Here is a 13,246-nt window from a genome sequence, read left to right as displayed (position 1 = left end):
TTTGATTGGGGTATATTAGATTGATCATTGACCAAACTGAAATCTAGTCTTTGATGTCTTCTCCTCCATATAATATGAACCCAAACAGAGACCTATATTTCTTTGACAATGATCTCATTTATTTTATTTCTAGGATAATTTACATATCTGAAAAGAAGTTTTAGAAGCTATGAATTAATTATAGTGGCAGAATTCAGACATACATCTGTAAGGAGGGCTCTGAAGTACCATATTTTTATGCAAATAATGCTCAAGTTCTATGTTTTTTTTTGCCAACAGATATTTTGATAAGTACATTATACCATTTTGTTTTTACATGTTGCTGTAAAAAATAGCATAATGTGCCTATGAAAACATGGGGCACGGCTGGCAAAGAAACTTAGAACATTTGTATTATTTGAATAAAAACATGGTAGTCATTTTCTCCTCTCTCATGCTTCATTATAACGGGAAGAACCAAGATAAGCACCAATGAGTTAGTCACCATAACTGTAAGTTTCTAGACCATGATCGTGTTTTCCCTTGTCTTCACTTTCAGCCAGCACATTTGTGTCATCTGCAGAACCCGTAAAACCCATTGTCATCGAGTTGACTCTGACTCATAGTGACCCTATCACTGAGCTCCCTTCAACCACCACTTTTTCTAGCCAGCGGTTTGCCATCTGTGTAGTCACTCATGTTGTGCTCCAAAGATCTCTCCAGTGACCCCCAAACAAGGAATTAGAAAACCTCACATAGGGTCTCTTTTCCTGCCGAGACTCCATGACACTACCTAATCGAGTGGTCCTTTACTTCTCTGCTCAAACCTTCCCCATATCCTTGGCTCCTCCTCCAAACCACCTCTCAGTTGCATCTTTCATGATTCTTTCAATGATATCATCTGCTGTGGACTCTTTAAAATGGGATATAGTAAAGAAATTGGGATGAGATATGTCCAGTCCAACTTAAGGGACAAAAGCATATAGTTATATTACAAACCTTGCTTTGTTTTCATCTCCTCTTTCGTTTCCCAAAACAGAACTTTTTATAATGAATAAAAATTCTCCGACCTAAAATTCTTTATCCAGGTCTACTGACATCCTGTGTTTTCTTCAGTTTTAGGACTCCATGCAGATCCCCCTTCTTATTGAGATTAGGTAAATCTTAGGTAATCCTGGTGCTTGTCTTAATATTTTTTACTTTATTTTATTGTGTTTTGAGTGAAAGTTTATAGTGCACATCAATTTCTCATTCAAAAATTTATACACAGATTGTTTTGTGACATTGGCCGCAATCCCGCAATGTGTCAGCACTCTCCCCCTTTCCCTTTCCACCCTGACCTCTCTGTGTCCATCTGCCTTTTTATTTTTTTTTTTCTTATCATGCTTTTGGGCTATTGTTGCCTATTTGGTTTCCTATACTTGATTGAACTAAGAAGCACATTTCTCACATGTGGTACTGTTTGTTTTATAGGCCTGTCTAATCTTTAGCTAAAAGGTGGGCTTCAGGAATGGTTTCAGTTCTGAGTTAGTAGGGTGTCTGGAGGCCATAGTCTTGGGGGTTCCTCCAGCCTCTGTCAGGCTAGTAAATCTGATCTTAATTTTGTGAATTTGAATTTTGTTGTACATTTTTGTCCCCCTCTGCCTGGAACACTGTATTGTGATCTTGGTCAGAGCAGTACGTGGTGGTGGCCATGCACCGTCTAGTTTTCCTGGGCTCAGGCTGGTGGAGGGTATGGTTTAAGTGGTCTGCTAGTCCTTTGGACTACTTTCCTGTGTCTTTTATGTTTTTCATTCTCCTTTGCTGCAAACATGATGGTACCAATAGATATATTTTAGATGGCTGCTCACGAGCTTTTAAGACCCCAGATGTCACTCACCAATGTAGGACGTAGAACATGTTCTTTAAGAACTATGTTATGCTAATTGACCTAGATGTCTCCTGAGACTGTGGTCCCCAACCCTCAGCCCCCGTAACTGGGGGACTCAAGGTATTTGGATGTGTCTAGAAAACTTCTATGGCTTTGCCTTGGTCAAGTTGTTCTAGCTTATGCTATATTGTGTGTTGTCTTCCCTTTCACTGGTTAGTGATCTCCCCTCACAACCCCTCACTTTCCCTGTAACTAACAAAGATTCCTTTTTTCCTGTGTGTAAACATTTTCTTGGATTTTTATAATAGTGTTCTCACAATATTTGCTCTTTTGAGATTGACTTATATCACTCAACATAATGCCCCCCAGATTCATCCATGTTGTGAGATATTTCAGGGATTCTTCATAGTTCCTTACTGTTGGGTAATATTCCTTTGTGGTATATACCATAATTATTTTATCCATTCATCTGTTAATGCGCAATTAGTTTGTTTCCATCTTTTTGCTATTATGAATAATGCTGTAACAAACAAGGGTGTGCACATAGCTATCGTGTGATGGCTCTTATTTCTCTAGTACACATTCCCAGGAGTGGAAATGCTGGATCCTATGGTATTTCTATTTCAAGCTTTTTAAGGAGGTGCCATATTGTTTTCCATAGTTGTACCATTTTATATTCCCATCCACAGTTCATAAGAGTTTTAATCTCCCTGCATTTCTCCAACATTTGGTATTTTCTGTTTTTTTTTTTTTTTTTTTTCTGATTAGAGCCCAAGATCAGGGTGAGATGGTGTCTCACTATTGTTTCAATTTGCATTTTTTTAATGGCTAATGATCTTGCACATTTCCTCATGTGTCTTTTAGCTACCTGAATGTCTGCTTTGGTGAAGTGTCTGTTCATATCCTTTGCCCATTTTTTCATTAGATTATTTGTCTCTTTGTTATTGAGGTATTGAAGTATTCTAAAATTTTAGAGATTAGACCCTTGTCAGATATGTCATAGCCAATTTTTTTTTCCCCAGTCTGTAGGTTCCCTTTTTATTCGTTTGATGAAGTCTTTTGATGAGTATAAGTATTTAATTTGCTTTCTTTATTTTTGATGTGTGGCCACAGTATAATCTAAAACATAAATATTGATTTATTCAGTATTCTTGGCACCAAGATGCTTTGAGCACCAGAAAGGAAGTTCATGGGTGTGCTAAGGCAGACATGCTCCGAGCCCACAAGATAAAGATGATGATATCACTATGTGAGACCTCTAGCAAGGAACATCAAAGCTTCCCATTCAATAGCCCATACGCTTTTTTAGGGCCGGTTATGTATGTGCTAAGAGAGAACTAAAGTTAAAGTGGCTTTTTGAAGATTGTTTCTATGTATGAAGGCGGTTAACTAATATAAATTATTTGTGAAAATTTATTTCTTGAACCTGGGATCAAAGTGTTTGATTGCCTTTTCTCATGATATGAAATCATCCTGGGTTGAGTAAAGTCTGCTACGAATTGAAAACCAGACAGATAACAGCTTCTGACAGGGCGCCAGAGATTTCAAATGAACCAGGTGGAGACCTAATGTTCGGACAAAATAAAACTGAAATGATTTGATAAACAAAAGGTTTTGAACATCTTCCTTCTGCTTTCTCATATTCTAAGAAGGGGTTTGTATTGGGTCTGTCGCATTCATCCTCAAGTCTTGTTTACATAATGAAACTTCTGTGATCTTTGTTTCTCTCTCAAACTTCTTTGACAAATAACTTAATTTCTATGTAATCAATATATGAAAAATGCATAACTTATAAGATTTATTACATAGATGCTGCACTATTAGATCAAAACCCTCAGACTTAAATTATCACAAAGTCCTGGTATGTCTGGAATTATAGATCATGAAGTGTGAAAAGAAGGTGGTCTTCAAAAGGCAAACACCAGTGGTTGTTCCTGTACCTCCTTTTGTTAATGAAGTTAGATGTCAATACGTTTCAGTTGTTATGATGACAAAACAGGGAGGATTTGGGGAAGATGTCATTGTGTGCCGTCTAGTGGATTATAGGACAGAGTACAACTGCCTCATAGGGTTTCCCAGGCTGTAGTCTTTATGGGACCAGATTGCCAGGTCTTTTCTCCTATGTAGCCACTGATGGTTTTGAACCACCAATCTTCCGGTGTCTGTTAGCTGAGCATCTAACCATTATGTGAAAGACACAATATTAACTGTTCTCATGATGCTAACTGGAATAGTAATGAAATAACATCTCTTAAGGTGATTAAAAGAGCCCTCATGGAGCAAATGCTTAAGCACTCAGTTGCTAACTAAAAGATCGGAGGTTTGAACCTCCCTGGAGTTCTGTGGGAGAAAGACCTGGCAATCTGTCTCCATAAAGATTACTACAGTCAAGAAAACCTTATGGGGGAAATTCTACTGTGTCACATGGGGCCATTATGAACAGGAATCAACTCCATGGCACCTAACAACAAGGTGATTCAACCAGATCACTCTCTCAGTTATCCAGGAATCCTTTACATCCATAAACTCAAGTGGATGAGAACTCTGATAGAATACATCATGCCCTTTCACAGCTTCAGCTCTCACCTTTAGGAGGGTCATTTACAAATCTGTACCTCTAACTACATATCTAGAGTGAACCACAGCTCTTTCTTTCCAAGCACTTGTTGGACTTTTCCCCATACATACATCCTGAATCACATGAGAAATCATTCTTTCCTTCTGATTTGAATTCAGAGCATCAAAATTTGAGGGATCAAGGCTCAAGAATCCACGCTGAACTATTTCCTTTTCAGCTTGTTTGAGAGTTGATCATCTTCTACCAACTCCTCTTCCCATACATGCATATAGTATGTGCATAGTTATTTTTTATATGAATGCTATTGTGGTTCTTGCATTGTTTAATATAAATACATGGAATTGCAAAAGTAAAAGTTCACCTCCCATTTAAAGAGGGGGGACTCTACTAGAGGGTCAGGCTATTTTAGGCAGTTGGATGGAAAAAAAAAATCTGCATGCTTACTGATTATCAACACTCGGAAGTAGGACTTAAAAACAAGGAATGAATGAAGAAACTGTGATACAAATTTGCTTTATGTTCCACCATAATCTGAAGTGTGCTCTTGGGAATAACCTTCAGAAAGAGAAATTTCTCTGTAGCTCCGGGACCTACTGATGGAAATATAATGTGATCTTTGGAGACTTGTCTACCTCTCCTGAGCTTTAGTCTCATGCCATTAACTATTCAGAAAACAATAGATAAAGATGGTAAAGTTGTGGGGTTTCAACAACACCTCCAAATCTGCGGAATGAATTTGTGAGTGATTTTTCCCTCGCAAAGGGGCAATTTTTTTCTGTTTCAAATCTTTTTAGAGGTGGCAAAGGTATAGTGGAAAAAAAACTGAACTTGGAGTCTGAAGATTTGCGTATGACTTGCTCTTCAGTTTTTACTTTTAGAAAAGCTATAAACTCTCTTTCAGTGTCCTTACTTGGAAATCGAGATTAATTACCACTACCTCATAGGGAATCTTGTGAGAATCAATTGGGGAAGCATAAAATCACATTATAAAAATAAAGCAATATAAAAATAACATTAAAGTTATCATTAGGAAGTCAAAATTAGTAAGAACTCAGGAAAGGATTCCTAACATCCTAGACGTGGAATTTAACTTTACATTTTAACAGATGTGTATTGGTTAAGTTGCTTAAACAATTTGTGCCTCACTTTCCAAATGTAAAAGGAGAATTAACACTACAATTTTTTTTCTCATAGACATGTGACAAGAACTGAGGATTTAATGTACCTAAAGTACAATGCCTAGAATATTTATATTCAACATTTAAATCTTTTTTTTTTTTTTTTAATTAAAGATCATACACAAAAGCATCTCAATAGGCTTCTATCACCCTAAGGGACTCTCCCACAGGGATATTCTGGCCTTCCTCTTTGCATTTGCAACTCATTTTAAAATGCCTAAGGGATGGTATTAAGTTGTTGTTATGTAGCCACTTTAGTGATATTCATAAGTACTATTACAGATGTGGATAGATCTACTGTGTTTAAAGCCACCTATTCACCAGGGAAACTATTTGTTAATGTTTATTTTGCCTACATTTTTTAATATATTTGCAAATGTGGGCAAAATAAATATGAAATATCTAATAAAATTTAAAAAATCTCAAAGTTATATGGGACATTAAGGGTGTATATAGGATAATCTTGCATTATAATTAGGAACCTCCTTCATGGCATCCTGAAAGAAAGTCATCTTACTCATATTTAAATACTTAGAGTGACAGGAAATCATTCCTTCATAAGGAAACTTATCTCATTTTTTTTTTCTTTCTATACTGAAATAAAATCTGACTTTTTGTTAGTTTCATTCCTTTTTACTAGTTATTCACCATGGAAAACCACACAATTCTACATAGCAGCTCTTCAGGCATTTGAAGATAAGTGACAGTATCTCGGCTTCTTTGGGCAAAAGATTCCTAGGAGCAATCACACTAGAGGATTTGGTTCTGGAATCAGAAGACTTGGGTTTAAATGTCAGCTTGGTCAATTTCTAGTAGTGTGATGGAGTTACTAAACCTCTCTGTGCTTTTATTTTCTCTACTGTTTAATCAAATTGTTTTGAGACTTAAAACAAAACAAAAAACTACTGAATTAAAAAAAGAAATTAGCACAGAACCTAGCAAATGATCAGCTCTTTTTATGGCTGAATAATACTTCATTGTATAAGAAATATACCACATTTTATTTATCCATTCATCTGTTGGTGGGCACTTGGGTTGTTTTCCCCATTTGGCTATCTCAGGAAGCCCCATTGACTTCTCAGCTGCATTTCACTTTGCTTCCTAGCGTGTTACTCATCCTAGCAAAATCAGAAACTGTCTGGAGGGAGAAATTAGTGCCAATATTAGGCTCATTTTTTGTGCAGCTCTTTTCTCCAACATCTTGGCCTATCAAGTCCTGGTTGGAACAACAGCTTTTTGATGCCTTCAAACAGTTGTCCTTTGTGTAGGATTTGCAATTATTTTCACTGTAAGTAATGGTCTTTTACATGTTTCTCTACAAGAGCTGGAAAACAAAACTCACTTGTGCTGTTTTCTTTTGAGATATTTACATGTTATATTAATAGCCACAGAAGTTGGCTTCCTGTCCAAAATTGTCTTCTTGTCTATACTTTACCTGATGAATGTGGTTCTGCATACTGAAGTTGCTATTTGCAGTTGAGATCAACTTCTGCTGAATTATTAGAAATAGTTTGAACGGCCTTGAAACTTGGGGCTGGTTTTTTTTGCGTGGATCATTTTTTGATTACTAATTCAATCTCTTAACTTGTTATGGGTATATTCAGATCATCTATTTCTTCTTGAGTCACTTTTGGCAGTTGTGTCCTTTGACTAATTTACCCATTTATCCAAATTATCTAATTTGTTGGAACATAATTATTCATAGTATTATAATCCCTTTAATTTCTGTAAGGTCAGTAGTGATGTCCATTCTTTCATTTATGATTCTAATAATTTGAATCTTCTCTCTTTTTCTCTTGGTCAATTTAGCTAATGGTTTGTCTATTTTGTTGATCCTATTGATAAAGAAAAAATAAAAAATTTAAAAATATTTTTTTAAATTTTTTTATCAAATACCCAGTTTTAGCATCATTGATTTTCTCTATTGTTTTTTATTCTCTGTTAATTTATGACTTAATTTTTTTTCCTTTTAAATGGATAGAGCAACTAGACAAAAGATTAATAAAGAAATAGAAGACTCGGCCAATACTATAAACCAACTAGACCTAACAGACTTCTATAGAACACTCCACAAAACAACAAAATATACATTCTTCTCAAGTGGACATAAAACATTATCCAGAATATACTATATAATAGGTCATAAAACAAACTTCAATACATTTAAAATGATAGAAATAATACAGAGTACGTTGTCTGGCCACAATGAAATAAACTTAAAAATTAACAGCAGAAAAAATATAGGAAACTCACAAATGTGTGCACATTAAACAATACACTCCTAAAAAATAAAAAGGGAAATAAGGAATACCTTATGATGAACAAAAATGAAGATACAGCATATCAAAACGTGGAATGAAGCTAAAGCAGTGCCTCAAGGGAAATTTATAACTAGAAATATTAGGACAGAATAAAGATCTCAAATCAATAACTTAAACTTTCAAATTAACCAAACCAAAACCAAACCCAGTGCCATCGAGTTGATTCAGACTCATAGCGACCCTATAGGACAGAGTAGAACTGCCCCATAGAGTTTCCAAGGAGCGTCTGGCGGATTTGAACTGCCAACCCTTTGGTTAGCAACTGTATCACTTAACCACTACACCACCAGGGTTTCCTTCCAAATTAAAACACTGGGAAAAAAGAATCTAAATTTAAAACAAAAAGGAGGAAAAATAATACCACAAAAAAGGGAAAAGGAAACAGAGCTTTATAAGAATAACATTTCTATATATCACTGGAATTAAAATAACATTTCAATAAATCACTGGAGTCTAAATAATGGCAACACCCTGTTTCCATGTCAAAGAGACGGTATACCTATAGGAGTTTAGTCTGCTGAAAAGCCGCCACACGCTTCTGTAATTGGGATCCTCCTTCAGACAAAAAAAAAAAAAAACAGGAGAAAATTGGGGGAGGAAAAAAAAAAAGGAAACTCACATCACACCTGCATGGATTTCTTCAAATTTTGACTCCTCTTTCCAATCTGCCTCCTTTTGTATACTTTTTGTATTTCTTAGGCAATTCCTTTTTATATTCTATCTAGAGTTTTAAATTGCAATCTCTGGGAAAGATATGCTATAGTGAGTTTAGTCCATTTAGTCAAAACCAACAGTTTCAGAATACAATCAAGAGTTTTGCTGTCCTTGTACTTTTCTGTAGATCTGCCCCTACATAAGAAGGTCGATTGGTAAAACATGAAGCCAATACATCCATCAGAGAGATGCTTGGTTTGACATCAGTGTTCACACTCTGGCATCCTGTGGTCTTCTTTGAAGTTTATCTTTCTGACAAAGATGAGGAATGTCTCAATGGTGACCAAGTTTATTCTGCTGGGCATCCCGCACACAGAGCGTCTGGAGACCATCCTCTTTATCCTGTTTTTGTCCTTCTACCTATTCACCCTGATGGGGAACCTGCTCATCCTACTTGCAATTGTTTCCTCCACTTGGCTTCACACTCCCATGTACTTCTTTCTGTGCAAGCTGTCTGTGTGTGACATATTTTTCCCTTCAGTGAGTTCCCCCAAGATGCTGTTCTACCTCTCAGGGAACAGCCGAGCTATCTCCTATGCAGGCTGTGTCCCCCAGCTCTTTTTTTACCACTTCCTGGGCTGCACTGAGGGCTTCCTGTATGCCATGATGGCCTATGATTGCTTTGTGACCATATGTTACCCTCTGCGCTACACAGTCATCATGAGTAACAGAGTGTGTGCCATCCTGGCCATGGGGACCTCTTTTTTTTGACTGTATTCAGGCCATCTTTCTAACCACTCTCACCTTCCAGTTGCTCTACTGTGGTCCCAATGAGGTGGACTATTACTTTTACGATGTCCCAGTGATGCTGAAGCTGGCCTGTGTAGATACCTCAACCCTGGAGATGGTGGGGTTCATCAGTGTGGGCCTCATGCCCCTCGGCTGCTTCCTTCTCATCCTCACCTCTTATAGCTGTATTGTCTTCTCTATTCTTCAAATCTGCTTTGCAGAGGGCCAATGCCGTGCCTTTTCCACCTGCAGTGCCCACCTCACTGCCACACTCCTTGCCTTTATGCCAGTAGTTCTCATCTACCTGCAGCCCACTCCTAAAAAAAAATAATGCAGCTGTTCAAATTCAGAATAAGCTGGTTACCCCCATGCTGAACCTTTTGATCTACAGCCTAAGAAATAAGGAAGTGAAATATTCCTTGAGGGAAGTACTACAGCAGCTGGACTTACTTTCTGAGAAGTAATAGAGAGAAATCAGTAGCTAACAATTCAATAGAACTACACTCATTGCAAAAGATATGCTCTAGGGAACAAGATACTATCACTACCCCCCTTTTTGATGAAGAAGCAAGGACTTGAAGAAATAAAGTGACTTGCACCAGGCCACATAACTTATGAGCTGTCCTGCCCAGAAAGGGTTGTCTTTTTCCAGTTGGCAAAATATTCGGACCTTCTTTCATTCATTCTTTATTCCCTCTCCATTTTTTCTCTCCCACATCTTTTCCTCCTCTTCTTTTCCTCTTCATGATTATCTCTTCATCTTGTCTGCAGTGATCATCTCCTCAAATGCCTCATTTGATGCTTCAGATGTTTAAAAAATAGTAGAGGTGCAACCCCATTGCTTCAGGTGACACCCTTGACTTTTGAAATATAAATATATAAAGAAAAAAGACTTCTGATTGGGACCTAGTACAGGTCAATAGTGGGGGAAGCAGAGGTACTAGTGTGATGTATCCTTCACAAAAACTGTCTGTTGGTCTTAGACCTGAGAATTGGTCCTGGTTGGGAGCTGACACAGGAGGAGAAAGAGAATGTGGGCAGATCAGCTAGCTGGAGTCTAGAGGAGTAACTGATTCTGTTGTTTTTCAGTATTAGAAAATTTCAGCTTGGCTTTGTATTCCCCAACACAGTAAGTGGTCGATGCTGAGCTAAGGCTGCTATTGTTTTGTATTTTTGAATACTCTACGTACAAAAAGGCTGTGACATTAGCCCTGTCCCCTTACATTTTTTTTATTTCCTAAAGTTTGGACTTACCAACAGGTGCTAAGAGACATGTGCTATTTCAAACCTGGCAGCAATCTGAAGGAAAGAAAGGACAGTGAGAAAAGGGTGATGGGAAGAGAATTTCCTGAAGCAGAGGCAAGACTTCCCCTCTCTTGGTTCTTTCAGGATCAGAGAGCAGTCAGAAATCTGCCAGCCTGAACTGGCCCCAACAACATGGTGCTTCAGCTTCATGACAGGGTGGTGAGCCTATGCATGCTCCTGAAGGGGAGAACGCCTTTTTCCTCCTCACCTTTTTTAAGATCTCAGGATACTTTTATTGCTGTCTGTGGCTTTTTTAACTTTTTTATGTGTGTATGTTTATATGTTTTGTTTTTGTTTGTTTGTTTGTTTTGAGGTAAACAAGAGCCTAAGGAGGAAGGTGGAAATGCATCTCAAGTTATTTCAGGCTTGGTAAAATTACAAAAGTCCCTTGGATTTCTGTGATGATCCTTTACTATTTTTCAGTTTCTATTGCAGTCCCCTAATTGTTGCTTCTCACAGAACTTAAATGAGACATGTTTTAGGAATATAGTTGGGATGCCATTTATTTTCATTTAACTAGTTGATATTTGGGTATTACTACTATGGTTGCTTGCATGTTGCTGTGATGCTAGAAGTTATGCCACTGGTATTTCAGCAGTGTCACCCATGGTGGACAGGTTTCAGCAGTTTCTAGACTAAGGCAAACTAGGAGGAAGGGCCTGGTGGTCTGCTTCCAAAAATTAGCCAATGAAAACCTTATAGGCTCAAACATATCAATAATTGCGGGATGGCACAGGACCGGGTAAAGTTTTATTATTTTGTACAGAAAATTGGCATGAGTCGTAGCTGACTCAACGGCAATTAACAACAATGAACTGTGCTAGAGGTGAGAAATGAAAAAATGAAGAAAGCATGCCCCCAGCCTTAACAATCTCTTGAAAGAAGCATGTATATTATACATTATACAAAATACATGTTGATAAACCCTATAAATGGGGTACTGTAAAAAGTATTAAGAAAGAAAATCTACTGCAATTGGGTTTGGGTTTTCCATCTTCCATATTTTTCAGCCAAGCATCTGCTAATGAATCAATCAACCAAGTTTGTTGGATCCATACCCAACTGAATATTTAGGCATGCCGGCAAAACACCTATGCAATTGCCCCTTCATGATTGTCCTGTAGGAGGGAAGAGAACATTAGTATATTCACTTCAGAGAGATTGCCCACCTCTGCTAAATGTGTTGTCTCACCAAGGAAAATAGCTGGCAAAATGTTCAAAGGTTCTTGCATTTAAGTATTACTGTTGCGTGTAGTGCCAAAATGTATAGACTTCTAATTGAGCAAATAATACTGGGTTTGTCCATGGGCATTTGAAATCATTCTCAAAAATTAACACATGCAATAGACCATCAAGAAACTTAGATGTTTATGATGTCAATATGTAGAGATTCTAAATGTCTAAAGCCTTATGGAGAGAAGGCATCGGGTCTTTTTCTTTCCCTTTCTCCTTGCTCTCTCTCCTTGCCATCATCAACTGGCATGTTGTAAATTCAATTTAGAAGAAAAGCATCTGTTTACTTATAGAAGTTAAAATAAGAATGCATGAGTTATCACCGCTCACATGATCTAAGCTGAGTTTGGAACCAAACCTGTTGAATTGAGTAGATTCTGATTCGTGGAGACCCCGTGTGTTATACAGTTTTATGGAGTAGAATTGAGCTCCATAGAGTTTTCTTGGCTGTAATCTTCACAGAAGATTATCACAGCAGATCATCAGGACTTTCTCTCATGGTGCCACTTTGTGACTTTGATCATTTTTAAAGTGATAGGTACAGTAATTTTTAAGAAAAAGCAATATAAATTTCAATTTACAGTTGTCCTGGAAACTTAGGTTTTTTGCATACCTTGAGTTAGTAATTTCCTTGTAGTAACTTAGAAACAAGGGACAGAGAAGAACAGTGTTCTGTAATAAGGGTGATGTTCTCTTTCTTCTCCCTCTCTGATGGTATGTTTAAATTTACCATCCATATGAGATCAAACCAGGTTTTATATGAGATCAAAAGTTCAATAACTACTTTAAATTGAAGATAAGAAGATAAGGGGGCAGGGAAACCAGAGTGCTGGAAATGGGACAACCAGAATGCAATTAGAGAGAATCTTGACACACTGTAAAAAATGTAACTAATGCCACCAAACAATTTGTGTAGCAATTGTCAAATGGAAACCTAATTTGCTGTGCAAAGTTTTGCTAAAAAAATATATATATAGATATATAATTTTAAAATATTTAAATCATACCTCCAGAACTTAGCTTCCTCAGAGTTGGAATTATATCTGGGGCCCCTTCGTCTTATCAAGGATAAGAAATATGGGTAAGCTTTTCACTTACCTAATATCTTTCTTTCAAGCTTAATGGGAGATTTCAAAACACTTGATCCTCATACCAAGATTTCTCCTTAAGTCACTCATACAATTAATCATAGATTTTTTTTTCCCGCTGAGCCCTAACATAGCATCAGTTGATTCTCAACATAGCTCACCAAGAATATAAAAATGTGGTTTCTCAGCATGCATAGTAAGAGTATCATTTTACATCTTCTTCACTACTCTCATAGTTCTGTGTCTTTTAT

At 37.2% G+C, this 13,246-nt stretch overlaps 1 pseudogene; it reads left to right on the top strand.

Moving 5' to 3' along the window:
* Positions 1 to 8,901: 8,901 nt before the first annotated feature.
* On the top strand, positions 8,902 to 9,833 carry LOC126060662 (olfactory receptor 149-like; annotated as a pseudogene).
* Positions 9,834 to 13,246: the final 3,413 nt, after the last annotated feature.

Source organism: Elephas maximus, chromosome 17, assembly GCF_024166365.1.
Source record: "Elephas maximus indicus isolate mEleMax1 chromosome 17, mEleMax1 primary haplotype, whole genome shotgun sequence".
Lineage (NCBI taxonomy): Eukaryota > Metazoa > Chordata > Mammalia > Proboscidea > Elephantidae > Elephas > Elephas maximus.
The sequence above is the reverse complement of the archived record's forward strand: the minus strand, read 5'-3'. Positions and strand labels throughout refer to the sequence as shown.